The 26614-nt window shown below is 38.0% G+C and overlaps 1 long non-coding RNA gene across 3 annotated transcripts in view; it reads left to right on the forward strand.

The window, feature by feature from the left end:
• Positions 1-23781, forward strand: part of LOC102550301 (uncharacterized) — a 173006-nt gene extending 149225 nt beyond the window's left edge. For all 3 annotated transcript variants that reach the window (XR_010060886.1, XR_010060883.1, XR_010060885.1), the window contains one exon: positions 23300-23781. This is a non-coding gene — a long non-coding RNA (uncharacterized LOC102550301). The remainder of the gene's footprint in view (positions 1-23299) is intronic.
• The last annotated feature ends 2833 nt before the right edge of the window (positions 23782-26614 follow it).

Raw genomic sequence — 26614 nt, forward strand, 5'->3', positions numbered from 1 at the left:
AATGAGGTGATCCGGCGCCCTCCTGTGGTGAACCACAGTACTGCACATGGGCGGGGTTTTGCACCTGCAATCTGGCTGGGGCGGTACTATGCTAATGGAGGTTCATGCCTTGCCAATCTCTGGAGGACAAGTAGCTGGATAACAGTGGGGTGATAGTGGGGTGACTCGTGCCCCGCCAATCCCTGAAAGAATATTAGCATACTGTTGTGTATATAAGGCGAGCACTTTTGCTGCTCCCGTCCCCGTGTCAACAATGAAGGTGTCCTGCAGTAAAGGCTGTTGAGAAGAATCCAACCGTGTTGCGTCTTCCTTGCCGGCCGAGGTGGGCGCGACATATATATACAAAAAATAGTTTATGAAGTTGACAGGGAGCTGAGGGTCAAGGGAGATGTTGGAAGAAGGGAGAATTTGGGGTGGAAATAATGTAAATAGAGAAGTCATGTATGAAATGCTAAACTTTAATAATAAAATTTAAAGAATTTCCTGAACACTGACCCTATGAGAATGGATAGACACTCAAAATACAGGAAGACGTGAGTATCCTGTTGTGTCAGTTAGTTACCCAGCATGCACAGGGCCCCAGGGTTGAGACCTAGCAACATAAACAGAAAAGAGGAAGGAAAGAGGCAAAGATGGAGTGACCTACATCAGACATGCGTAGGTGATGACCCCAAAATTGTCACGGGTAGATTCTCACTTTATTTTCACTTTACTTAAGGAATAGAGAAGAGTTGTGGAGTCCACTGCCAGTAGACATATCTACCAAACAGACTGGCACCAAAGACTCAGGGACATTATAGAAGAGAAAGTGGAAAGACAGTAGGAGCCAGAGGATACGGGCGTTGGCTGTGATGTTGTGTCTTTTAGTCACACCAGAAGCCACACCTGTAGTCTCACCAATATTAAGGACCACACATGAGCTGAATAAGGACAACACTAAAAACCATGTTAAACTGCACTGCACAGAGAACAAAGGCCTCTTCTCTACACCAAGAACCACAGACAGCTAAGTAAAGCTGAGATCAGGAGAGGTGGTCCTCACCAGGAAAGAGCCCACTGATTGGTCAGCCATGAAAATACAGGTACCATTATCTGGACTCAATAGGAGATATATATATATATATATATATATATATATATATATATATATGTATGTATGTATATATATATATAGAGAGAGAGAGAGATAGATATAGATATAGATATAAATATATATAGAGAGAGGGAGAGAGGGAGATGGGGATTGGATTGAATCTGTAGATTGCTCTTGGCAAGATGGCCATTTTTACTATATTAATCCTGCCAATCCATGAGCATGAGAGATCTTTCCATCTTCTGAGGTCTTCCTTGGTTTCTTTCTTCAGAGACTTGAAGTTCTTGTCATACCGATCTTTCACTTGCTTGGTTAGAGTCACACCAAGTTATTTTATATTGTTTGTGACTTTTGTAAAGGGTGTCATTTCCCTAATTTCTTTCTTAGCCCATTTATCTGAGTGACAGCAGATGCTGGTGAGGATGTGGAGAAAGAGGAACACTCCTCCATTGCTAGTGGGACTGCAAGCTTATAAAACCAGTCTGGAAATCAGTCTGGAGGTTTCTCAGAAGATTTGATATAGTACTACCTGAGGACCCACATATACCACTCCTGAACATATACCCAAAAGATGCCCCCCCATATAATAAGGACACATGCTCCATTATGTCCATAGAAACTTTATTTATAATAGTTAGAAGCTGGAAACAACACAGATGTCCCTCAACAAAGGAATGAATACAGGAGGTGTGGTACATTTACACAGTGGAGTACTACTTTGCTATTAAAAATAATGACTTCATGAAAGTCTTAGACAAATGGACGGAACTAGAAAAATATCATCCTCAGTGAGGTAATCCGTCACCAAAGAGTTCACATGGTATGCACTCACTGATAAGTGGATATTAGCCCAAAAGCTCAGAATACATTAATGTATAAGTTTTATATATGTAAAAAATAATCAGTAAAAAAAAAAGCAGACCATGGATTTGAAGAAGAATAGGAAAGGGTTTGGGAGACCATTTAGAGGAAAGAAGGGAAAAAAGGAACACTGTAACTAAATTATAAGCTCAAATGTCAACAAAAATAGTTTAAAATAAATATAATTCTTTAGGAAAAATAAAGAGTGGGGAGTCACTGGAGATGATATTGATGCTGGAGCTGGTCAAGAGATCTGTAGTACCTCATGAAAGATAAATTCAGCCATATTTTGAGCTTTTATATGGAAGATGTGAGCGAGTGAATGTGAATGACCTTTTCAAGTTAGCTAAAGAGTTAGGTGTTGAGAAACTGAGGACATTGGAGAGATGAAGGACTATAAAATAAAACTCTGCTTTCTAACCAGAGCTTCCAGGGACTAAGCCACTACCCAAAGACTATACATGGACTGACCCTGGACTCTGACCTCATAGGTAGCAATGAATAGCCAAGTAAGGGCACCAGTGGAAGGGGAAGCCCTTGGTCCTGCTAAGACTGAATCCCCAGTGAACGTGATTGTTGAGGGGAGGGCGGTAATGGGGGGAGGATGGGGAGGGGAACACCCGTATAGAAGGGGAGGGGGGATGTTGGCCGGGAAACTGGGAAAGGGAATAAGAATCAAAATGTAAATAAGAAATACCCAAGTTAATAAAGATGAAAAAAAGTATATATATATATAAAAAAGAAGGTAGCATTAAGCTTGCAGCCTCTGTTCACATATGGGATACAAGAGGAAGGATGGAATAAAATAATTAGTTAAGAATTCTCCCTCACCTTTTTCCTTTTCCTTCCTCCTCCTCTTCCTCTTCCTCCCATTTCTCCCCACCCCCTCTACATCTTCAGAAGTTAGAATCCCCAGTCTAAAATTTACAGTCCCTTGAAGTCACGGTCTTCTATGAGGCCCAGAAATCATTCTGACAAGAAGACGCTCTACCTTCTGTACTTAGGGTGAATCTGCGGGTAAATCTGCGGGTAAAAATACCAGAAGCCCATCACCTTGCCAAGTCATGTCAACTATCCTTAACTGTGTAATCAAAGGAGACAGATGCATTTAAGGACATTTGCCCAAAGTAGTTCTTGACCTTATTTAAAGATTGAAGATGGAGCTAGGCAAAACTTTTCATACAAAATAAAGCAAAACCAACTACAGAAAATGTACTCCAAGTAAATTATATACTGCTGCATAAATGTAAAAAATAATTATTATGGATATTTGCTTTGGGTATTAACTATTCAAAATAGGACTTTTGTGTACTATAATAGAGTTCATGGTGCCGAAGAAATCTAATGTAAGCAGTGTCAACTAGGAAAATAGTACAATTTATTTCCTTTTCTATTGGAAATGTATTTTTAAAATATATGAAGAAATCATTCCCAGAGTACTTTTGTTTATATGCAAAATGCTTTTTCTCTTGTGGAAAATGATACAAGTGCACCTGACAAACTTGAAAACATTTTATGATCAAGCAGTTCTACACCTGGGTATGTTTCTAAAGGGGAGAAAAAGAATCTTGAAGAGGTTTTGGTACACTCACATTCATGGTAAAATTATTCATAATAGCCAATATCTGAACCAACATAAATGCTCATCAAAATATTAATAGATTTTTAAAATATGATGTATATAGTCAATGAGACAGCACGCTGCCTTTCAAAAAGAAAAAAGGGTATCTTGCCATGCACAATAATATGGATCTTAAAGGAGTTATGTTAATAAAACAAACCTGTCACATAAAGGTTTATAAAGGCCTCAGATCCTTGGTGAGTATAATAACATGGTGGACATTAATGGCTGAAGCATAAGTGAAAAGCCAAGTGTGATTCAATATGCATAATGTCTCAGATCTTCAAGATAATTCAATTCTAGAGACTTTTCTTCAGACTGTGCATCTACTTAATAATTTTGTTGTATGCACATCAAAAAATTATTGACAGTACATTTTATCTATTAGAACTTATCTCAAATCACTCCTCAGCCTTTTGGCTAAGATCAAGTGTAGAGTTTATCTCAAGAAATAACACAGAAAATACAGTGAAATCGTATCTGAGTTAGCACCCCAAACTGCATTCAAACAGCACTAATGGGTTTTCCTCTCCCTCTGATCTTAGATTTTGCTTCTTATAACTAAGTACTGGCTCTTTGACCTATGGCGGCTTATCCTTCCACCAAGGAAGGTGACCCTTTAAGCTAACCTTTCTTCCTAGAACCCACGGTAACATGAGAGAGCTTTTTTGCTACCAGTAACCATATATAAAGTTCCAGAAGATTATAGCTGCTTAGCTTCTGTGCTAGGTAAAATGGTGGTTTAGCAGCAGTAACCAGGGTCCAAGGCTATGATGGCCCGACAGACTTGCTTAGTGAGAGCATGGTGTCTGTTATCCAACAAACTGGAAGCAGAGAACAGGATAGACTAGAATAGCACCATGAGGCCATTACATCTCAGTTCAGTATATGAGAACTCCAATTTTTCAGACGCAAATTTCGAGATTAATGAATCATGTTGTTTCCATAACCTTGTGGGTCAAGTCAATGTTATTCTACTAGGACAAGAAAAAGAAAGGCAACTAGAAAAAATGTTCCTCTGAGTTCTTTAAATTATTACATGCTATAATTTTTTAAAGAAAATGGCTCAGAAGATGCATTATAATATGCAAATTCACTGTGGGCACCATAAATGTTTAATCAGTTGTATGTTCTGCTAGAAAGTGACCTCATTCAGTAGTGTCTTTTGCCTGTTTTCAAAGCATGAGTGGTCTCTTCTCTTTCTCTAGCCCTACAAACGTCAAGCTTCATCTCTCAGCATTATTTAAGAGTATGAATCTTATACTGCTATCTTCATAGTAATCAGGGAGTTAACTATAACCATGCTATGGAATAAAATTGGAAATTTTAGTCTTGATTCTTTTTTTCCTGACAGTCTCAATTTGTTGGTTAACATCAAAGGTTCAAAAAAACCTAGAAAAAGCCAATAAAATGTATGTGTGTGTGTGTGTGTGTGTGTGTGTTTGTGTGTGTGTGTGTGTTTGCTTTTGTATTATGATAGGTTCAAATTACCCTGGAAGCTCTAATACAAAATTAATGGTACATTATTTATTTATTTCTGTAAAGGAGAAGATGTGTATATTTTTTCTTTTCATGTACTTTCTTGCCTCTACTCAACTAAAAAGTTATTTCATTTAACATATTTTCATAATTGAAAATTTGGAAAATCATTTCTTCATAGAGCAAATTTAATGGGAAAATGTTTATCCATTTCAATTAAATCTGAAGCTGGGAAAATTATGGTTGTTCTATTATAATCTTGTCTACCACAGATACGGAGGGGGATCATCACTGACATAAACAAAATTTAAGAGGACTAACAGACATTAAATAACATTTGCTGCAGATATCACATGCTTGAATCACAGAATATCGATAAGTCAAGCCCGAATTAGCCTATAAGCTTCATCTCTATGGGCTAGTTTTTGCACACTACCATAGGAGAAACGTAATCATCAATATCACCGAACTGTGAATCCTACAAGCTGCAATAATTTCCGACCTGATGAGGTAAAATTTTTAATGAAGTGGTAGCAGGGATGTTCTGGGAGTCATCAAACCTCTTTGTGGTCAAAAAGTTCACTCCATGATACAGAAAGTCAGACCTACAACTATGAACAGGTCTAAGAACCTGGGTCATGAGTCCTAGGGAGAACATATTAGAAATTATTCTGCTAAATGGTGACAGTGTCGAAACAACTCTCGAGGCTTATTGCTATTCCCATAGGTCAGTGTATCTCTCAATGCCCATCAGAGAAGATTCAATGTCAATTAACACAGAAACCCTCAACCATTCAATGTGCAGAGAATAAGAGATTGTGGACTGTTTAGCTCCAAATGAGACTTAATGAACAGACCACTACTCAAGGCTCATGGATTTTCTTAGAAGAGGGGCAGAAATATTCTAAAAGTCAGATGTCGTAGACAGCTTCAAAGAAACTGTGTTTTCTGAACAAAATAGTGCAGTTACACATATGAACTCATAGAGATTGTGACTGTATCCTAAGGTTTATACAAGCTCAAACCAGAGGGTAAGCATAGCGGGTAAGGGGTGAGCATGAGAGCTATTGGTATGTGATCGCTGCTGGAAGGAGATTTTACTTAATTGTGTAACCCCTGGCAATTCAATCACACTCTAGGGCAAGCAACATGAGTGGTTCGACAACACAATGTGAACTTAATGGAAAAAAAATAAAATTCAAAGTTGGGTGAGTAGAGAGGTGATGGTGAGGAAAGTAAATCTGTGGGAAATTGGGGAGGGGGTGTGATTATAATCAAAGCGGCTTGTATAAAACTCTCAAAGAATCAATAAAATGTATTTGAAGATTAGCTAACTAAACATATATGCATATGTATATCATTTTACACTTTATTATTGTTTCAAAATTATTTCCCTAAGGGGGAAAAAGTGTTAGCAGATCATGGAAACCAAATTATTCACATCCTGTGATTTTTTTAAAAAATTTTTATCTAGATCATTTCTTGTTGAATTATCCTAGCTTTTCTTAAACTTATTACTTGACAAATAGCTCCCATGTTTGTCCAATTTGCTAGCCTACTGCACATTGCCTTGACAACTCAAGAGACGACAATTTTATTGCTATGGAAACAAGTTGCATGTTCACAGTTTATTTATAGACTAGGTAGTGTAAATGGTACTGCATATACTTGATATGATTTGAACAAAGTATGCTAGGTATTGCTTGGTTTTAATTAATAAGATTAATAGTGACATTGACGGCAGCCAGAAGGGATAAAGACACAATTGTCTCTTTACTTTATGTGTTACCTTTTAAGAAGCATTTTTTTTCATTATTCAAGGTTAATGTCTAGACCCTGCACAGGAAATATAAAACATGACACTGATACAAAAACGAAGCTTATGAACACTTCAAGCACAGACATGTAAGTCCTCAAAGGTACCTGAAGATTGCCACAACGATCTTCCACTCAATGTCCTGAACTGAAAGAGAGAAAAAAGTCATTCATCCCCATATAGATTTCATTTTAAGAAATGGATCATAAGATTTGAGCCAAATGTCAAGTAGATAAAAGATATATGGAAGCCATTTCATTTGATTACATCTTCTCTATAAAATATATAAAAATATTTATCTGGATTACCATAAGTATTAAGAATAATAAAAAAAGTTGAAATGTTTAGGTCAGTGTCTACTTGCATGTAAACAAAACAGGAGTTACAACTGTCACCATGCATATCTTTTAAAATGTTTAAATGGTTTTTATTTCCTATCTAGTTGTCATATTTGCAATACTAATTCTACTTTATAGATAATATACGAATTTCATGAGTAGAATAGAGACAGATAAGTAATCTGTTCAACTTTTTATTTTTTGATCAACATATGAAAATTTTCCTGTATACATGTCTGTATACCACATTTGTGCCAGGTGCCCATGAAGATCAGAAGAAAACATCCTAGCCCTGGAACTAGAGGTACAGATGCTTGTGAGATGCTGTGTGGGTCCTGCACGCTGATACCAGATCTTCTGAAAGAGTAGCATATGCTCATACCCATTAATCTCAAACCCCTGATTCCTATGGAGAGCAAAATGGAAGCTGATCTACAGGAGTCTCCACAATGAAGTTCTGCCTCCAGCCCCTTCTTTCGTGTCTCATTTAAAATTTTCTAGTTGAGGCTAGAGAGACAGCTCAACAGTCAAGAGCTCTTAATGTTCTTGCAGGCAACCTGAGTTCAAGTCCCAGTACTTGTGTCAGGAGGCTAGCTCGGCCAAGTGTGATTCTAGCTCTAAGAGGAGGGGAACCAACACTCTCAGGAACCTACCTCCATACACATCCACACACACATACACAGTTAACTAAAAATCAACATCAAAAATTCCAAGTAGAGCCAAATCGATTCCCACAAATAAAAGGATAAGTAATACAGTTAGACAATTATGAATCCCATTTCTTTTCATGAATGAAGTCTCCCCTCAGCCATGGAATGGTGTCTTGCTATGTAGCCCATGCTTGGCATTGTGCTCATAATATTTCTGCTTTGGTCTCCCAAGTACTGGGCATTTAGATGTGGGTCACCATGCCTGTCTTGGTCAGGGTTCTATTGCTGTGAAGAGACACCAAGACCATGGCAACTCTTGTAAGGAAAACGGTTCATTGGGACTTGCTAATTAAAATTAAAAATTGAATTAAAATTGTAATTAGTTTCAGCGGTTTAATCCATTTTTCTTATGGTGGGGAACATTGGGGCACACAAGCAGACAGGACAGCTGAAAATTCTGCATTCAGCCAAAGGGAAGAGACCCTGGGCCTGTCTTGAGCATTGGAAACCCTAAAGCCCACTGCCATTGACAAACTTTCTCCAAAAGGCTATACCTATTCCAAGGAGGCCACACCTCCTAATCCTTCAAGTAGTCCCACTACTTAATGAACAAGCATTCAAATATGGGAGCCTATCAGAACCATTCCTATTCAAACCACAATAATGTGCATATTGATCAATGGCATTTAAAGAGAATTCCTGTATATTTTCCCTTTGATCTGACTATTTTATAACTTTATTTTTTTGTTTAGTCTGATTCTTATATAACAAATAGAGTATTATTAGCTTATATAAGTCCTATTTTTGTATGTTTGTATGTATGTGCATTTGTAGGGTGTGTGTGTGTGTGTGTGTGTGTGTGTGTGTGTGTGTGTGTGTGTGTGTGTGTGTAGAGCAGTGAACTACCTTGAGTGTTATTTATTAGGCCTTGTTCAATTTCTTAGTTTTCTGTGGATTATATTTTATTTTTGGGACTCAGTCATTAACTGGCCTCGAATTCATCCAGTGGGGTAGCCTTTAAGATCACCAAGCCCCCAAGATCTACTTGTCTCTGCATCCCCAGGTTTGCGATTACAAGTGCACACCACCACACTCAGATTTTCATTTATATGAACTCTAGACATTAAACTCAGATCTCCATGTTTGCGAAGCTACATGATACCAATTTGACAGTGAATTTCTTCCCAACCCTTTCCTATTTCTCCATAGGAGATTTCTTTTAAATATTAGAATAACTGATTCAATTTCATAGTTCTAATTATTGGCTATAACATCTAATGTCACGTCAGTGATCTCTTCCAATGTCATCTCTGTTAGTGCTGACATAGTTCCCACCCTATTTCACCTCTGCAGTGACCGTACATCTCACAATCCTCCTCAGGTCATAGCTAGCAGAAACCTTTGGTGAATACTTTCTTTTCAAGAGACTTTTTTTTTTGGTTCTTTTTTTCAGAGCTGGGGACCGAACCCATCAAGAGACTTTTACCTCAGCTTTCTGACTAAAAGTTTAAGAGTATTCTCTGGTGTTTTGCAATCTTTCACTTTTTCTTTTTTTTACTTATTTCAAAGATTTTTAACTTTTAATTTTTTATTTGTCTTAGTTTTAAAATCTTATGGTTATTTTTATAGTTTTAATTTGCAATGATAAAAGATTTGTAATGATAAGTAAATTATAAACCAGTGGTGATTTATTAAAATAAAGTAGCACTATATGACCACTTATGCTATTAAGCATGCATTAACTATTCAAATGAAAAAGTGTAGTATCAGAGACTATATATTTTCTCTTTGCTGTAACATTGTTCCTGACAGGAGCGGCTGAGAGGAGGAAGAACTTATTTTGGTTCACAGTTTCATGGAATCATCCCCCTATTGTGGAGAAAGCATGGCAGCAGAAAAATCTATAAATGGATGCTCATATTTTGGTGAATCTGGAAGGAAAGTGCTTATGATAGAACTAGAAACAGCTATCTTCATCCAAGGCCACCCCTAGTGACCTGCTTCTGCTAGCTAAACCCTTACCCTACAGTTTCCACCATCTCTCAAAGCAAGGAACCATCCAGGGACTGAGATTTGAGATATACATGCATATGGGGAACATTTCAGACCTAAACCACAACAGGGACTACGATTGCAGCCAGATCAAAGAGCTCATGGCAGCATTACAGTGTTTATGCTCCACTCTCAAATCTTACTTTATTTATAGGTCGCTCATTGATATGTCTTCCTTGCTAGCAACTGAATCTAAAATCATACTTTCTCTCTTTTAGACATCAGTTTGTGTCAGTCACTGTGCTCAGTGACGCTATTTTTAAAATATCTCATTAAGGCCCTTACTTCCTTGTCAGATTAGATCTTCATCACGACTCAGCTCTTAACTGTCAAATTTCTTTCTTAATGTCTCCAGTCTACTTCCCTAAAACCCACATGGTCACATAACTCAGTAATACTATGTGAAAAACACAGTACCATTCCCCTATTTTATATCTAAACAACTACCTTTCAGGGGCATCCTCATTAAACAATGAACAAGTATAATTTGTTCACCTGGTGAGCAAGGTCTTTTGCAACGTGACTGTAATTTAATGAGCTTAGGACAGCGATAACCATATGGCAGCTCAATGTGTTTTACTGATCATTATCACTAATATTTCACTTAAATGTTAACTGCTTATATAATGCATCCATCTAGCTAGGAGACAGCAACCCGATCAGTTACTTGAACAGCATACTGTAGTCTGCAGCTAACTATACAATTTACACTTCCAAAGGCAAACAATAATTGGAGCTATCTAAAGTGACATCAACTTGTTGAGGTTACCCATATGGACAGGCAGCACCTGCCATGTAGGGATAGAAAGGAAAGGGAGGAATAGGTTGGAAGTCATTCAAACCTGGAGGTTCAGAAGAAAGCTGCTGGTGAACTGGGGTGCTGACTGGAAGTGTGGTATGGTGCTGGATTCTCGAAAGCCTGTAATGAGAAGCTGGTCTGAGAATGACCTACTGCTGGGATGGGAACAATTTACTTAAGATCCAAGGCTTAGACAGGCAAGCGGCCGTTTACAAATGAAGCACCTGCATCCTTGAGCTTCAGTATTGCTGTGCCCTTAGGTCACCTGCTGTTGGCAGAGTTTGCCATTGGCCTGGAATGACAAAGTAGGAGTGGCCTTGGCAGGCTATGGTTCCAAGACAAAGCTAGGATAGATGGGTGTGCTGACACTAAGAACCGAACGTTCCCTACTTGGCATAGTCTGCTTCTTCAGCTACACATCTACCCTCCCAAGTCTCTGAGACTGAACTTACACACACACACACACACACACACACACACACACACACAAATCTGCTTGTTCCTCATAATTTGCAGCTACGGTTCATACACATGAAGATGTTCTCACCTTTTTCAGAAATAGACGCATAATTCTGGTAGTCATTGCAATAACGTCTGAGTTCTGTAAATTATACCGAACTCAGTAGTAAATTCAATCTTCAATAAATGATGTAAAATCATTATGAATTGTATAGGAATCACATATGACAAAAAGGAACATACACGTGTACTGTATAGTCTCTGCTTTTATGGCTGGTCATTAATTATATCCCTTTTCTACTATTCATACCTTATTTTCATCATTCTGAGCTGTGAGCTGGCCACAGTTCTCTGTCTCTCTGTCTCTGTCTCTCTGTCTCTCTCTCTCTCTCCCTCCCTCCCTCCTCTACCTTCCCTCCCTCCCCCACCCCCCTCTCTCTCCCCCTATCCCTCTCGGTAATCAAATGTATTTCCTCCCTCAAGAACTGACTCATTGAGGAATGTGACTTATTTTGCCGTACTTTTTAAAATGAATCTTTGCTTGTGGACACAGAAGAGCAACGTTTAGAGAGAATTCCAAGATTCCAGGTACTATCTTCTCATCATGAGGCAGAAAGCATTTTCTTTTGACAAACAGGACCAATCACCCCAAACAGAAGAGAACCCTTGTCCAGTCGTTCACTGCTACAACTTGCTGAGCTTGGTCCTGGAAACCTGTACATTCATGAGAATTCATGAGAAAGGACAAACACACAGACACAAGTACCAAAAAGCTGGGGTCACGAGAGTTTTTCCCACTCTGATGGAGTGGTACCAACTACTCCAACAACCCAGAACGTCTTCATGTTTACTGTATACAGAATCAGACCAAGGGTTAGCTAGTCTTAGTAGCAAGGGTTTGTAGGTGAGCAGGCTCAGCCTCTGGGAAGAGGAAGCCGCAGTTGCTAGTTTCTGGACACCTTGATCAATCGTCCATAAACACTTGTACTCGGGCAGAGGAAGGCTTTACTTGCCAACGTTGACCCTGGGCAAAAGTTTTGCCAATTTCTCCTGCATCAAAGGCTTTCATCCTAGTCAAGGCTTCCTTCCCCACAGTTCACTGACACGAGGAACTCAGAATTACGTTGTTAGCAACATCTCATTCCTTTTAGGACTCAAGACCTCCACACCAGAAAAGTTTAATATCAAGGAAATAAAAATTCTCCAAATAAACTCTGAATTTCCATGACGAGGGAAACTATATTTTTTACTCTTGATTACTGGGCTGTTGATTAATGTTAGGGACAGTAATTTTTAGTCATTTATGCAGTACATTCTACAAAACAGTGTCCAAGTGAACTAAAATAAGGTCATCTCAAACTTTCTAACAAGCCAGTTGCTTCTGGAGAGTCAAATTAGTCCTAGGATCAGATCAGATCCAACACTGTGTTTAATACCAAGAAAGCAGAAAACAGGCAAGCCACAAGTCTACAGATAAAGCTGTGTTAGAGGAGGGAGGGAGTGTATTACCCAAAGTCTTGAAGTTTTCTGTGGTTTTTGTTTGTTTTGTTTTGTTCTTTTGTTGTTTGTTTGTTTGTTTTTGGTTTGGGTTTTGTTGTTATTGTTGTTGTTGTTGTTGTTTACATTTTCTTGATGCCAAGAATACACTGTGATTAGTGGGTGTTTTATTTTCACTTTTCTCCCTTTGGGACACATGCCATTTGGAATCAGCCTTGATCTCATTCGTCTCTTCTGTTTACAGTCTGGGTGTTTAGCAATAACACTATCTACGAACTGAAATTCCCAGGAAAAGAAAGCCACACCTGTGTTGCACAGTCTGTCAGACTGGTTAACCAATTAAAACAGCAGAGCAGCAGTGGTTGTGAAGAGATGGAATGTTTTTGGCCAGACCAAAATTATCTTGGACCAGTTTTGTCCCCAAATAGCCTTTATTGTCTCCCTCTGTATGTGCTTTGTGTAATAATATTCTTGTGACTATTATGTACAGTACTTTAGTACTTTGTTTACCAAGTATTTTGGAAAGTATATTTAGAACTGTAAGAGAATTATAAACCATGACTAAATTTGCTTGTTTAGAATGAATAAGAGAATGAACAAATAAAATGCCTCTATGTCAATATTAGTCAAAGACCTTGAAAAATATTTAATGAATATATTCTGCTTTGTTTTCAGCCACTTTACTGAAGGTATTTATCAGCTGTAGGAATTCCCTGGTGGAAATTTTAGAGTCATTTATATATACCATGTTATCATTGCAAATGAAGAGATGTTGAATTCTTCCTATCTAATTTTTATCCCTTTGATCTCCTTCAGTGGTCTTATTAACCTCTTATGCCCCATCAGTGCATTATAAAAGTCTGGCTAAGGCTTTAGCTACTATATTGAACAGATATCAAAAGAGTGGACAATCGTGTCTCATTCCTGATTTTAGTGGGGTTGCTTTGAGTTTCTCTCCATTAATGGTAATGATGGCTATATGTTTTCTGTAAACTGCTTTTATTATGTTTGGGTATGTCCCTTTCATCCATGATCTGTCAGGAACTTTTATTATGAAAGCATGTTGGATTTGGCCGAAGGTCTTTCTACATCTAATGGAATGGTCATGTTTTATCTTTCAGTTTGCTTATGTGGTGGACAATAGTTATTAATCTGCATATCTTCAACCATCTGTAACTCTAGGATGAAGTTTATGTGCTCATAGTAGATGATCTTTTTAATTTCTTGGATTTGGTGTGCAAATAGTTTATTGAGAATTTTTGCAACTGTGTTCATAATGAAAACTGTTTTGTAATTCTCTTCCTCTATTGGGTTCTCATGTAGTTTGGATATCAGAGCAACTGTGAATTCTGGCCTCATAAAATTTGGTGCACAATATTCCTTCCTGCTATATTATATGGAATAATTTGAGAAATACTTATATTAACTCTTCTTTGAAATTTTGGTAGAATTCTGGGCTAAAACCAACTAGCCCTGAACCTTTTTTTTTTCTTTGTTTGGTTGAAAGATTTTAATAACTAATTCTATTTTGCTGAGTTTTACAAGTCTGTTTAAATTGCTTACCTATTCTTGGCTTAACTTTGGTAAGTAGCACATATAGAGAAAATTATCCATTTCTTTTAGATTTGGAAATTTTAGATTTTTCATTCTTTTAGATTGGGACATATAGTTTGTAAATTACGTCCCTATGACTCTTCAGACTTCTCCGGTGTCTGTCTTTAAGTCCCAATTCTCATTTCTGATTTTGTTAATTTGGTTATTTTTTTCCTCTTTCTTTTAGATAGTTTAGATAAGGGATTATCTACCTTGTTGATTTTCTCAAAGAACCAAGTTCTTTGTTTCACTGACTCTTTGTATTGTTCTCTTTGTTTCTGGTTTATTGGCTTCAGTCCTCTGTTTGATAATTTGATAGTAAACATGGTTACTAGTTTTCTGGAAATGATTGCACAATGGGTTATTCCTATTAAACTGAAATGCCATCCTGCACACCTTTAATACATCCAACCCTAGTTAATCCTACTTTAATAAACCTTAATAAATAACCTTCAGGACATGTCTGTGATGAGTATAGTTTTCAAATGTTACAGGTCTCTTGCTCAAAAGTTGATGTTGCTCCATTATAGCAGTTTGTGCTTGATGGTTATTTCGAATTCATTTCCCTACTGGGTCTTGATAACTCTACAATTCTCACTCTTCACTGAGAATATAGTCTACCCAACCTGGGAGCAAAGCTGCGAGAGCAGCTTCGTGTTTTATCTTGACTTCAAAGCAACCCAACCGAACCTCTATAGAGCCAGAGCCCTCTACAGAGTATGGAGTGGCATTCAAACAGTGTAGATCCAAATTCAAACTACAGTTCCAATCCTCACTGGAAATGGATGGTAAGAGGTGCAGGATGCCAGAAGACAGAGCATGTGTGAGAAGTAAGTGGAAGTATAGAAGCTTCCTGAGGTCTGTTCCCTGATGCATGACTTGGTCTGAGATCCTGCCCATGTCTAGATGTGCTCTGCCTCAAGCATAAATGTAAAAACGTCTCAAATTTAAGTAAAATTGAAGGACTCACAAATCAAAGCTTCTCTTTATACTTCTCTGTTTCCACATTTGTCCAACTCAGTCCCTCTGTCTCTCAAATTTATACTAAATATCACCCACAGAAAAGCTTGCCCCAGCCAGCCCTTGGGTTTTATCCCCTGATGCTGCTCACCTCTTGTATAATTTTCAACTAGAGCTAACAGCACTAACATCAGACAGCATGCTCTACTACATTTGTTTGTCAGTTTCCCATATGTCTCCTCCACAGAACAGGCAGGGACTGTGAGATTTATGGCTACATTCCTGGCCCCCAAAGGCATACCGTACTTTGCAGGAGGCACTGGCATATTTGTTAAATAAATCAACAAAATTTTCCACAAACCAAAACATATGAGTTTGAAACTAATTCTAGAGGAAAATGCTTTTCCATGTGCTAAAACAAAGACAAGCTCAGAAAAATGCAGCATATCCTCACCCTGTTTGGGAATCACTGTGGGGCTACAAGAGCACATTCGTTTTAAAATTGTCTTCAAACTCAGTGCAGGATTTAGCAATTCTACATCAAGGATGTGTGTATGTTTTCCTCTTTGTTTATGTTTCTCCATGTTAAAGTAGACCACAGCCAGTTCTCATCTTTCTTTTGGTCCCAAAATTTTATGGAAAGGCCAATTGAAGGCATTAGTTAAAGCAAAAATGTCTTCCCCTTGTGATCTTTCTGTATCAGGAGACTCATGAGAGTTTCTTAAGTTTATGAGAGAATTGCTTTTATTTTGAAAGAAATAATATTCTTGCAGCTACTAAGTGTTGGTTTAAAAATTTACAAAGTGTGCTATTGATTTAAGGTCAATTTGAATTATTATTAAAATGCTTTAGCAAATGAGTGGATTTTAACACAAAATACCACATGGATTCTTTTATTTTTCTTGCATAACTATGAAACTTAAAAAAGAATTTCCTATTGAAATCTAAGAAGTGACCATAGATTAAGCCCATTAAGTGTACTTGATGCCCAAGGATGAAATCCCGAGTTCAAGTTCCAAGCAATTGTGTAAAGGACTGGTATAACAGCTCATGCCTGTAACCCCAGGATTGTGGAGTAGAGACAGGCAGATTCCAGGAGCTTAATGGCTCTGAAGTCATCCTAGTCAAAATGGTGAGCTTGCAAGTTCAGTGAGAAACCCTGGCTCCAGGGAAGAAAGATATTAATAGGGGAAGACACCCAACTTCCCTATCTTCTTGATATATATGTATTAGGGCTTTATACACAGATACATGGATATACATGCATGCATACATCACACAACACACACACACACACACACACAAAGTTAATTACTAAATTCATTGAAATATCTTTTCTGTAATCACTCTCATCCTCCGAATGAATTCTCATACTGGAAATTTCAGATCAATATCTCTATACACTTTCTCCCTTGATAATCTTCCTTATAACCCATCGTACACAAAACCTGCAAATCTTTGCTTGTCAGCATCTCTCTCTCTCTCTCTCTCTCTCTCTCTCTCTCTCTCTCTCTCTCTCTCCTAGCACTTGACACATCTCCAGTTTCTTATGCAAATTCCTGCCACAGTACCAGATGGCATCAGCCTTTGGTCTTACTGTCCATCCATCAAATTACTTCTTAATCTATGCATGAGGGAATTTAGATACTATTTAAGATTATAAATCTCCACCTAGGAAGTGACACTGTGTAATTACCAGGGGGCTCCATTTCAGAGTTGGGGAGTTCATTAAAGAAAATCGTATGCTTCTTTTTGTTCTAGAACTTTCACGTGTGCTGTTAAGTTGCTAGTGTAGGATCTCTCCATTTCTTTACAAGGGCACTGAGTGTTATGAATTTTACTTTTAGCACTGCTTTTATTGTGTCCCATAAATTTAGGTATACTTTGTCTTCCTTTTCATTGAATTCTAGAAAGTCTTTAATTTCTTTCTTTATTTCTTCCTTGACCAGGTTATCGTTGAGTAGAGCATTGTTCAACTTCCATGTCTATGTGGGATTTCTGTTATATTTATTGTTATTGAAGACCAGCCTTAGTCAATGGTGATCTGATAGGATGCATGAGATTATTTCAATCTTCTTGTATTTGTTGAGGTTTGTTTAGTGGCACATTATATGGTCAGTTTTGGAGAAGGTATCATGAGGTGCTGAGAAGAAGGTATATTCTTTTGTTTTAGGGTAAAATGTTTAATAGATATCTGTTAAATCCATGTGGTTAATAACTTCTGTTAGTTTCACCCTGTTCTGTTTAGTTTCTGTTTTAATGTCCTGTCCATTGGTCAGAGTGGGGTGTTGAAGTTTCCCACTATTATTGTGTGAGATTCAATGTGTGTTTTGAGTTTTATTATGGTTCTTTTATAAATGTGGGTGCTTTTGCATTTGGAGTACAGATGTTCAGAACTGAGGCTTCAACTTGGTGGATTTTCCTTTGATGAGTATGATGTGTCCTTCCACATCTCTTTTGATAACTTTTGCTTGAAAATCTATTTTATTGGATAGTAAAACAGCTACTCCAGCTTGTTTCTTGAGATTTATTTGCTTGGAAACCTTTTTTACAGCCTTTTACTCTGAGGTACTGTCTGTTTTTGTCACTGAGGTATGTTTCTTATATGCAGCAAAATGCTAGTTCCTGCTTGCGTATCCTGTCTGTTAGCCTATGTCTTTATTGGGGGAATTTAGTCCATTGATATTGAAAGATATTAAAGAGCAGTGATGGTTGGTTCCTGTTATTTTTGGTGTTGGAAGTGGTATTATGATTTTGAGATTGTCTTCTTTTGGGTTTGTTGTGGGAAGATTAATTTCTTGTGTCTCCTTTGGTGTAGTTTTCCTCCTTGTGTTGGAGTTTTCCTTCTAGAATCTCTGTAGGGCTGAATTTTTTGATTTTGTCATGGAATATCTTGGTTTATCCATCTATGATGATTGAGAATTTTGCTGGATATAGTAGTCTGGGCTAGCATTTGTGTTCTCTTAGGGTCTGTATGACATCTGCCCAGGATCTTCTGGCTTCTGGGAGTTTCTGTTGAAAAGTGTTTTCCTGAACATCTAGGCTGGTTCCGTTCCATGATTATTATGATTAGTGAAATAATAAATGTATAAGTAAAAGTATCTCCATGATCTGTTGTCTTAATGTCCCTTGACAAGCTGGTACAGCTGGGGGTATGGTAGTTTGGTTTAAGTTTTTTTAGAAACCTTTATACTTATTCTTAAAGTGGCTGTAAAATTTATATCCATACCAAGACTGAATAAGCATTTATTTTTCCTGCAGCCTTGTCCACATCTATTCTTGTTCCTTTTTTCTTTATGATTAGAATGAGATAAATTATCAAAGCAGTTTTAATTTTAGTTTCATGAAATCTAAAGACATTGAATGCTTTCTCAAATATTTATTGACCATTTGTGCTGCTTCTTTTGAAAATGATTATTCGTCTACTTATTGATTGGGTAATTTGTTATTTGGGCTCTTAATTTTCACAGTTCTTAGTGTATTTTATAACTTCTGATGTGTAGCTGGCAATTACTTTTTCTCATTCTATAGACTGTCTCTTTACCATGGTAATTGCTTTGCTTACTACACTGAGGTTTCTATTTTTGTCTAATTTTATTGATTTTATTGGTTAAGTCTCAGGAGTATTTCTTGTGCTGCTTAAAATCACTTCAGAAAAAATCCTTGCCTATGCCTACATTTGAAGTATTTTACCTATAGTCAAGGATAAGGCTGAGAAATCCAAAGATGCTTGGGACTGTGTTTAACACGATTGATGAATTCTACAACCTCACCTAGTGCTCCTGAAATTCTTTCTGGGATTCTCGAGAAAGAAACACTCATCTAACAAAGATAATCCAATCACAAAAGAACACACTTCGTATGCACTCATTGATAAGATACAATTTACAGACTACATGAAGCTCAAGAAGAAGGAAGATCAAAGTGTAGATGCTTCAATCTTTCTTAGAAGAGAAAACAGGAATACTCAGAGAAAGAAATATGGAGGCAAAATGTTGAGCAGAGACTGAAAGAAAGGTCATCCAGAGACAGCCCTACCTGGGAGATCCATCCCATAAACAGTCACCAAACCAAGACAATATTGCAGATGCCAAGAGTGCATGCCGACAGTAGCCTGATATAGCTGTCTCCTGAGAAGCTCTTCCAGAGCCTGACAAATACAGAGGTGGATGCTCACAGCCAATTATTGAATTGAGAATGGGGTTCCCAATGGAAGAGTTAGAGAAAGGACTGAAGGAGCTGAAGGGGTTTGCAACCTTGTAAGAAGAACAACAGTATCAACCAACCAGACCCCTCAGAGCTCCCAGGGACTAAGCCACCATCCCAAGAGTACAAAGGGAAGGACATATGTAGCAGAGGATGGCCTTGGCATGCATCAGTGGGAGAGTGGGAGAGAGGTCAATTCTCAATGCCCCAGTGTAGGGGAATGTCAGGGCAGGGAAGTGGGAGTGTCTGGGTGGGTGGGTGGGGAAGCAGCCTCATAGAAGCAGGGAGAGATAGTGGGTTTCTGGAGGGGAAACAGGGAAAGGGGATAACATTTGAAATGTAAACAAAAAAATAGCAAAAGAAGAACCATTCATCTAAACATGCAAATGACCATATAGTTTCAGTCCTTCCTGCCTGAGATCCAACATCATTTCTAGCCCTTGGGAGTTAAGGAGAAATATAGCTTTACATTGCCTAATGTAGCTCAAACAGATTGGTGTTACTTCTAGTCAAAGGAACCACTTTTAAGATAATTTTTTTAAATTTATTTAATACTTAATAATAATTCTTTGGTTTCCGGGCAAACATCCCCCTCCCCCCTCCCCTTCCTTATGGGTGTTTCCCTCCCAACCCTCCCCCCCCATTGCCGCCCTCCCCCCAACAGTCTAGTTCACTGGGGGTTCAGTCATAGCAGGACCCAGGGCTTCCCCTTCCACTAGTGCTCTTACTAGGATATTCATTGCTACCTATGAGGTCAGAGTCCAGGGTCAGTCCATGTATAGTCTTTAGGTAGTGGCTTAGTCCCTGGAAGCTCTGGTTGCTTGGCATTGTTGTACATATGGGGTCTCGAGCCCCTTCAAGCTCTTCCAGTTCTTTCTCTGATTCCTTCAACAGGGGACCTATTCTCAGTTCAGTGGTTTGCTGCTGGCATTCGCCTCTGTATTTGCTGTATTCTGGCTGTGTCTCTCAGGAGCGATCTACATCCAGCTCCTGTCGGTCTGCACTTCTTTGCTTCATCCATCTTGTCTAATTGGATGGCTGTATATGTATGGGCCACATGTGGGGCAGGCTCTGAATGGGTGTTCCTTCTGTGTCTGTTTTAATCTTTGCCTCTCCCTTCCCTGCCAAGGGTATTCTTGTTCCCCTTTTAGAGAAGGAGTGAAGCATTCACATTTTGATCATCCGTCTTGAGTTTCATTTGTTCTAGGCATCTAGAGTAATTCAAGCATTTGGGCTAATAGCCACTTATCAGTGAGTGCATACCATGTATGTCTTTCTGTGATTGGGTTAGCTCACTCAGGATGATATTTTCCAGTTCCAACCATTTGCCTACGAATTTCATAAAGCCGTTGTTTTTGATAGCTGAGTAATATTCCATTGTGTAGATATACCACATTTTCTGTATCCATTCCTCTGTTGAAGGGCATCTGGGTTCTTTCCAGCTTCTGGCTATTATAAATAAGGCTGCGGTGAACATAGTGGAGCACGTGTCTTTTTTATATGTTGGGGCATCTTTTGGGTATATGCCCAAGAGAGGTATAGCTGGATCCTCGGGCAGTTCAATGTCCAATTTTCTGAGGAACCTCCAGACTGATTTCCAGAATGGTTGTACCAGTCTGCAATCCCACCAACAATGGAGGAGTGTTCCTCTTTCTCCGCATCCTCGCCAGCATCTGCTGTCACCTGAGTTTTTGATCTTAGCCATTCTCACTGGTGTGAGGTGAAATCTCAGGGATGTTTTGATTTGCATTTCCCTTATGACTAAAGATGTTGAACATTTCTTTAGGTGTTTCTCAGCCATTCGGCATTCCTCAGCTGTGAATTCTTTGTTTAGCTCTGAACCCCATTTTTTAATAGGGTTATTTGTCTCCCTGCAGTCTAACTTCTTGAGTTCTTTGTATATTTTGGATATAAGGCCTCTATCTGTTGTAGGATTGGTAAAGATCTTTTCCCAATCTATTGGTTGCCGATTTGTCCTAACCACAGTGATTTTGTAGATGTGTATATGCACCTAGGACAAATAAAATATATTTTGTATACACCAAGCATGAGGCTTTCAGGAACTTTGAGATGAGACAACAAAATCTTCACTGATGAAACATTTTGAGACAGGCACAAGACCCTATCTCATTGTCATCCTAAAAGTCAAAACTAATGGGAAGGTAAAGAATGTTTCTCACATTTTATTGGAATCTCATTAAACTGTTCACTGGGGAAGCAGACACAGCAGACCTCCATTCAGAACTCCTGAAATCTCTGCAAGGTTTCTCATGTGACCTCTAGTAACTTTAAAAGATTATTGTGGAGGTTGGGGATTTAGCTCAGTGGTAGAGTGCTTGCCTAGCAAGTGCAAGGCTCTGGGTTCGGTCCCCAGCTCCGAAAAAAAAATATTATTGTACATTGACCACATAAAAGTCATAAAACCAAAAGGAAATTGAAAGCCAGAGGCATTGGTTTGTACAGTAGACACAGTATTTCTCCACAAACTCCAGGAAGTTCTTCCAGACTTTAACTGCTTGTGGCATCCTTCTGGCTGTCCAAGAAAATGGGACGGGATGGGATAGGGTAAGGTGGGGTAGGGTGGGATGAGATGTGGTGGGGTGGGATAGATGATCATATAGGCATGGTCTATACCACACCCAGGCCTGGATGTCTTTTTTTGGAAGCATATCACTAGCCACTAAATATGCTCTTCATTTTCTTTGTTTCCAAATCACAGCATATACCCTGATACAAGGAGAAATTTCTAAACTAATAAAAAGCATTAATTTAATTTCAGCAAAGCCAAAGAAAACACAAACAGCATAATGCTAGCCTTATTAACATATATGTGCAGATTTAAATGGACCCTCTTTCACTCCCAGATCTAATAATGAAGTTGTATAACACTTCTGCAGTAAATACAACATCAAATTACCTGCACATCTTATGATTACTGTAATTATTTTTAGGGCTTTTTTGACCTATATAATATAACCTTTGGTAGAAAAATCAGTAAAATTATTTAGAAGGCAGAGATTAGTGGTTATATTTTTTTCACTATGAAAAATGTACTAAAACTAAAATAGTAAAAGAGCTGTCAAAGATAAATAAACAAAAACTCAAATACAGTGTAACTTTGTAACTAAATCCCTCTTAAAATAATCAGATTACTTTAATCCTATACTCTGATGTTTACCCTTACCTATTACCATATTTGTGAAATCTGAACTTCTCTAAGCTTCCAGGTAAGACTGTGCATTTTGGTAATTATCTTTCTTTGGATTAATCTCTTGAAGATCTACACCCTTAGGTATTACTTAAGCAAATTATGATCGTTCATGGCTATGATTTTACGTTTTCTGAACCACAACCAGATGACATACATGAAGCTATACTTGTTGTAATAGTGTGGCTTTTGGCAAAGCTTGGTCTGTGTATATGGAAAGTGTTCTTGGATATTGACATACTCAACCTCTGGCACTGTTGCTATTGGGAAGAAGTTGTACATTTGAACACAGTAAGCACTCCCTTGCCTAGCATCTCAGGAACAGAGGTCAATGGAATATGGTTTACTTCAGTCAATAATTTACTGCAGAAGGAAAATAATTATAGAGTCCAGACCTGGGGAGGTGGAGATTGCAATGACCACATAAACCCCTTAAACTAATACTAAAATCTAATTTTAAAACATTTTATATTCTCTAGTAATATGAAAAATAGTGGGGTTCTAGCTAATAATAAAAGAAATTAAACCAATAGAGTGCATGTTTCAGATGCACAAAGCCCTAGGACAGTTCCCATCAATCACACAAGAAACATTTGTAAAGAAATACTAAGAAATTAGCGATGCCATCTTTGATTTGTTTGTTTTTTTTTTATTTTGTGTCTTTCAGGACAGATTTACCTCAGTATCCTACCATAGCAAGGATGTCTGAGTCACTGGGGATAGTGCACATCCAAAGAAGATCCTGATTGCTAATTTTCAGCATTACCTTGAATGAGAACCATGTAGACTAGACCAATTCAATTTCATGTCCAACACAAAATGAATAGAAACTTCTAGCGCTGAAGTATTCCTGAGCTGACTGCTGTATTCAGGTGCCTTGTCCTGGCTCTTAGATATCTCAGTGTCTTAGAAACTCTAGACAACACGGTCACAAAAATATTGAAGAATTTAGTTCGTATCTATACATTATCTAAGAACAGATCCTTTGCTAGACATACAGCTCTCAAAGAGCCCTTAAAGCTGAAACAGCAATTGTAATCTTACCACCACAAACCCATTTGTGTTATCAATTTATTTATGAAACAATGAGCAAATGCGTTGTTACGTTTTGCTAATGGGAGAACACAGAAATAAAAGCTAAGAGACTTATCTGCTCTTGTCACTTGATTTACATTAAACAGAATATAGCCTGTCTCAAAACAGCGATGCCCCCCCCCAATCCTTTGTTCTAATTCTAATTAAGACATGATTTCAAGCCCTAGTATTTGGTTGAAGCCATACTTCATAAAGGTTGGCAAACATCTCCACTAAGAAATATCATCTTGAATGATGACCTCTTTAATTCTACCCTTGACCTGAATGAGGAGCCCTTTGAGCTGACTGGATTGTTGGCCTTTTAACCAGATTTGAGCAAATGAAGGCAGTTCCATGCTGTGAACTTTGATATATTTTTATGAGAAACTAGAGATATTAACATTTACTTAAACTATCATGTTCCATTATCAACATTCATCTTTCCTTATGAAAATGAAAGCTTGGCTTAGGCCTGACTCTGGGTCATAGTTTTAGATCTAGAGTCCAAAGACGCAGGAACTAAATGGTCAAGGAATTAACTTGGGCAAGAAATGTGTTAGAGTCAAGTGATTCTGGCTATAGCTGTCCACCAAGTATTGCCAGTTGCAGATAAGTCTGTGCAGTAAATAACTTCACACCACTCCCTATGTAATATGAATTATCCTCCTGTAGAATTATAATGAGGACCTAACACAGCAGCTTTATTAAATAATGAATGCAATTCTGTGGAAAGTACTTATAAAAATAGAATTTTTAATTATTTAAAACTGATATTCTGTCATTTATTTAACAAAGTATTGACCATGTCCTCATTAGGGCAGTTGTTAGCATTTCTTACTCATTATTCTTTTTTTCCCCCATCTTTATTAAATGGGGTATTTCTTATTTACATTTCAAATGTTATTCCCTTTCCCGATTTCCATGCCAACATCCCCCTAGCCCCTCCCCCTCCTCTTCCACATGGGTGTTCCCCTCCCGGTCCTCCCCCCATTACTGCCCTCCCCCCAAGAATCCTGTTCACTGGGGTTCCAGCCTTGACAGAACCAAGGGCTTCCCCTTCCACTGGTGCCCTTACTAGGCTATTTATTGCTATTATGCAGTTGGACCCCAGGGTCGGTCCATATATAGTCTTTTTTAATTATTTAAAACTGATATCCTATCATTTATTGAACAAAGTATTGACTGTGTCCTCATTAGGGCAGTTGTTAGCATTTCTTACTCATTATTTTTAACTAGATTTGTTGGAGATACAAATTTTCATTCAAATGTACAAGTAGGAGAACAACCAATGTTGGGATAGATTATTGATTCCCAAATCAAAGCACGTGTAAGAAGCACTTGCAGGGTTTGCTCAAATTATTCAATCTGAGTTTTGCCAATAGGTATGGGGTGCAGCCTGAGAATGTATTTTTGTAAGTTCCCAGGGTCTACTTCATAGCACATCATGCCCAGCCCTTGTATGCAGTGGAAACCAGAGTTGACATAGGTTAACGCATTGTCTCCATTGAGAGAATCACTGAGGCCAATGTCAAAGACAAAGCCATCAGGCAAGAGTAGTCCCTAGCCTTCCCTACCCGACCCTGGAAGTGTCTCAGCCAGAGCAATAACAAAGGTGAAATAAAGGAAGTGATACAAATAGCAAAGGAGGAGGTGAAAGTACCTTCATTTGCAGGAAATACAGTGCTATAGGCAGGAGATCCCCCCAAGATACCACACTGAACAAAGTAGAACATACAAAATCCACACCCAAAAAATCAATAGGATTTATCTATACCAAAGACAAGCTTTCTGAAAAAGAAACTAGAAAAGCAATTCCATTAAAAATAGTCTCCCAAATAATCCTGGAATATATCCAACTAAGAAGTGGAAGTCTTAAACAATGAAATATTTAAAACAGAAAAATAAAAATAAAGATGGGACTAGAACATAGAACAACTTTCCGTGTTTAGGGATTTTGAGGATGAAAATGGTCAAGTATCCATCCTAACAAAGCCACCTATAGAACTAGTGTATTTCCTACCAGACTCTCAAAACAATTCTTCACAGAAATAGAAGATAGAGCCTTAAACTCAGGTGAAAATCTAAAATATTTCTAGAAAAATACTACTCTTCAGAGATATGGTAATAAAATGAAATTATGAAATTCGCGGGCAAATAGCTTAAGCTAGGAATAAGCACTTTGTATGTAACCTAGACCCAGAAAGACAAACATCACATGTGTTCTCCAATTTATATCTTAACTTTGAATGTGTATATATATATATATATCCATATGTGTGTGTGTGTGTGTGGCATTTGAAATAGCCATAGAGGTCAGGAAATTTAAAAGAAGCCATGGGTGGGACTTTCATAAAAGGGAAGAGAGCAAAGTGACATAAAGGGAGAAAGGGGAGTAATGGAACAGAAAGTTTTAAATGGATTGTGGGCTGGAGAGCTGTGTAAAGAAGAGATCTTGATTAGGGTTAATTAACACTAAAGACCTTCTGAAAAACTAATATGGACTATGTCTGCCAAAGTTTCCTGAAATATAAACATATACATATATTTAAATAGGTTATATGGTTCCGTAAGCAGCAATATCACAACCAGATTAACAAACAAAAGACCAGTTCCAGGAATACATTACCTTTTTGTAGAGCTGTTGGCTAGTGAGGTCCCATAGACATCCAAACGTTAAGATTATCTCCACTGCTCTTCGTTATTCTCCAGAACTTAACAGTAAGTAAGGCCATGTTTGAGTCATAGAGTATGCATGAATCAAGCTGGTATTGACTTAAGAGATTCATCCCTTTCAGCTAGCTCTCATGGTACTAGAACATATAAACATACATTTATTTATTTACTTGTTTGTTCATTTATTTATAGAATAAACAGTTTGCCCCAATTCATGGGAGATGTATTGCAACAT

The sequence above is a fragment of the Rattus norvegicus genome, chromosome 20 (assembly GCF_036323735.1).
Source record: "Rattus norvegicus strain BN/NHsdMcwi chromosome 20, GRCr8, whole genome shotgun sequence".
NCBI lineage: Eukaryota > Metazoa > Chordata > Mammalia > Rodentia > Muridae > Rattus > Rattus norvegicus.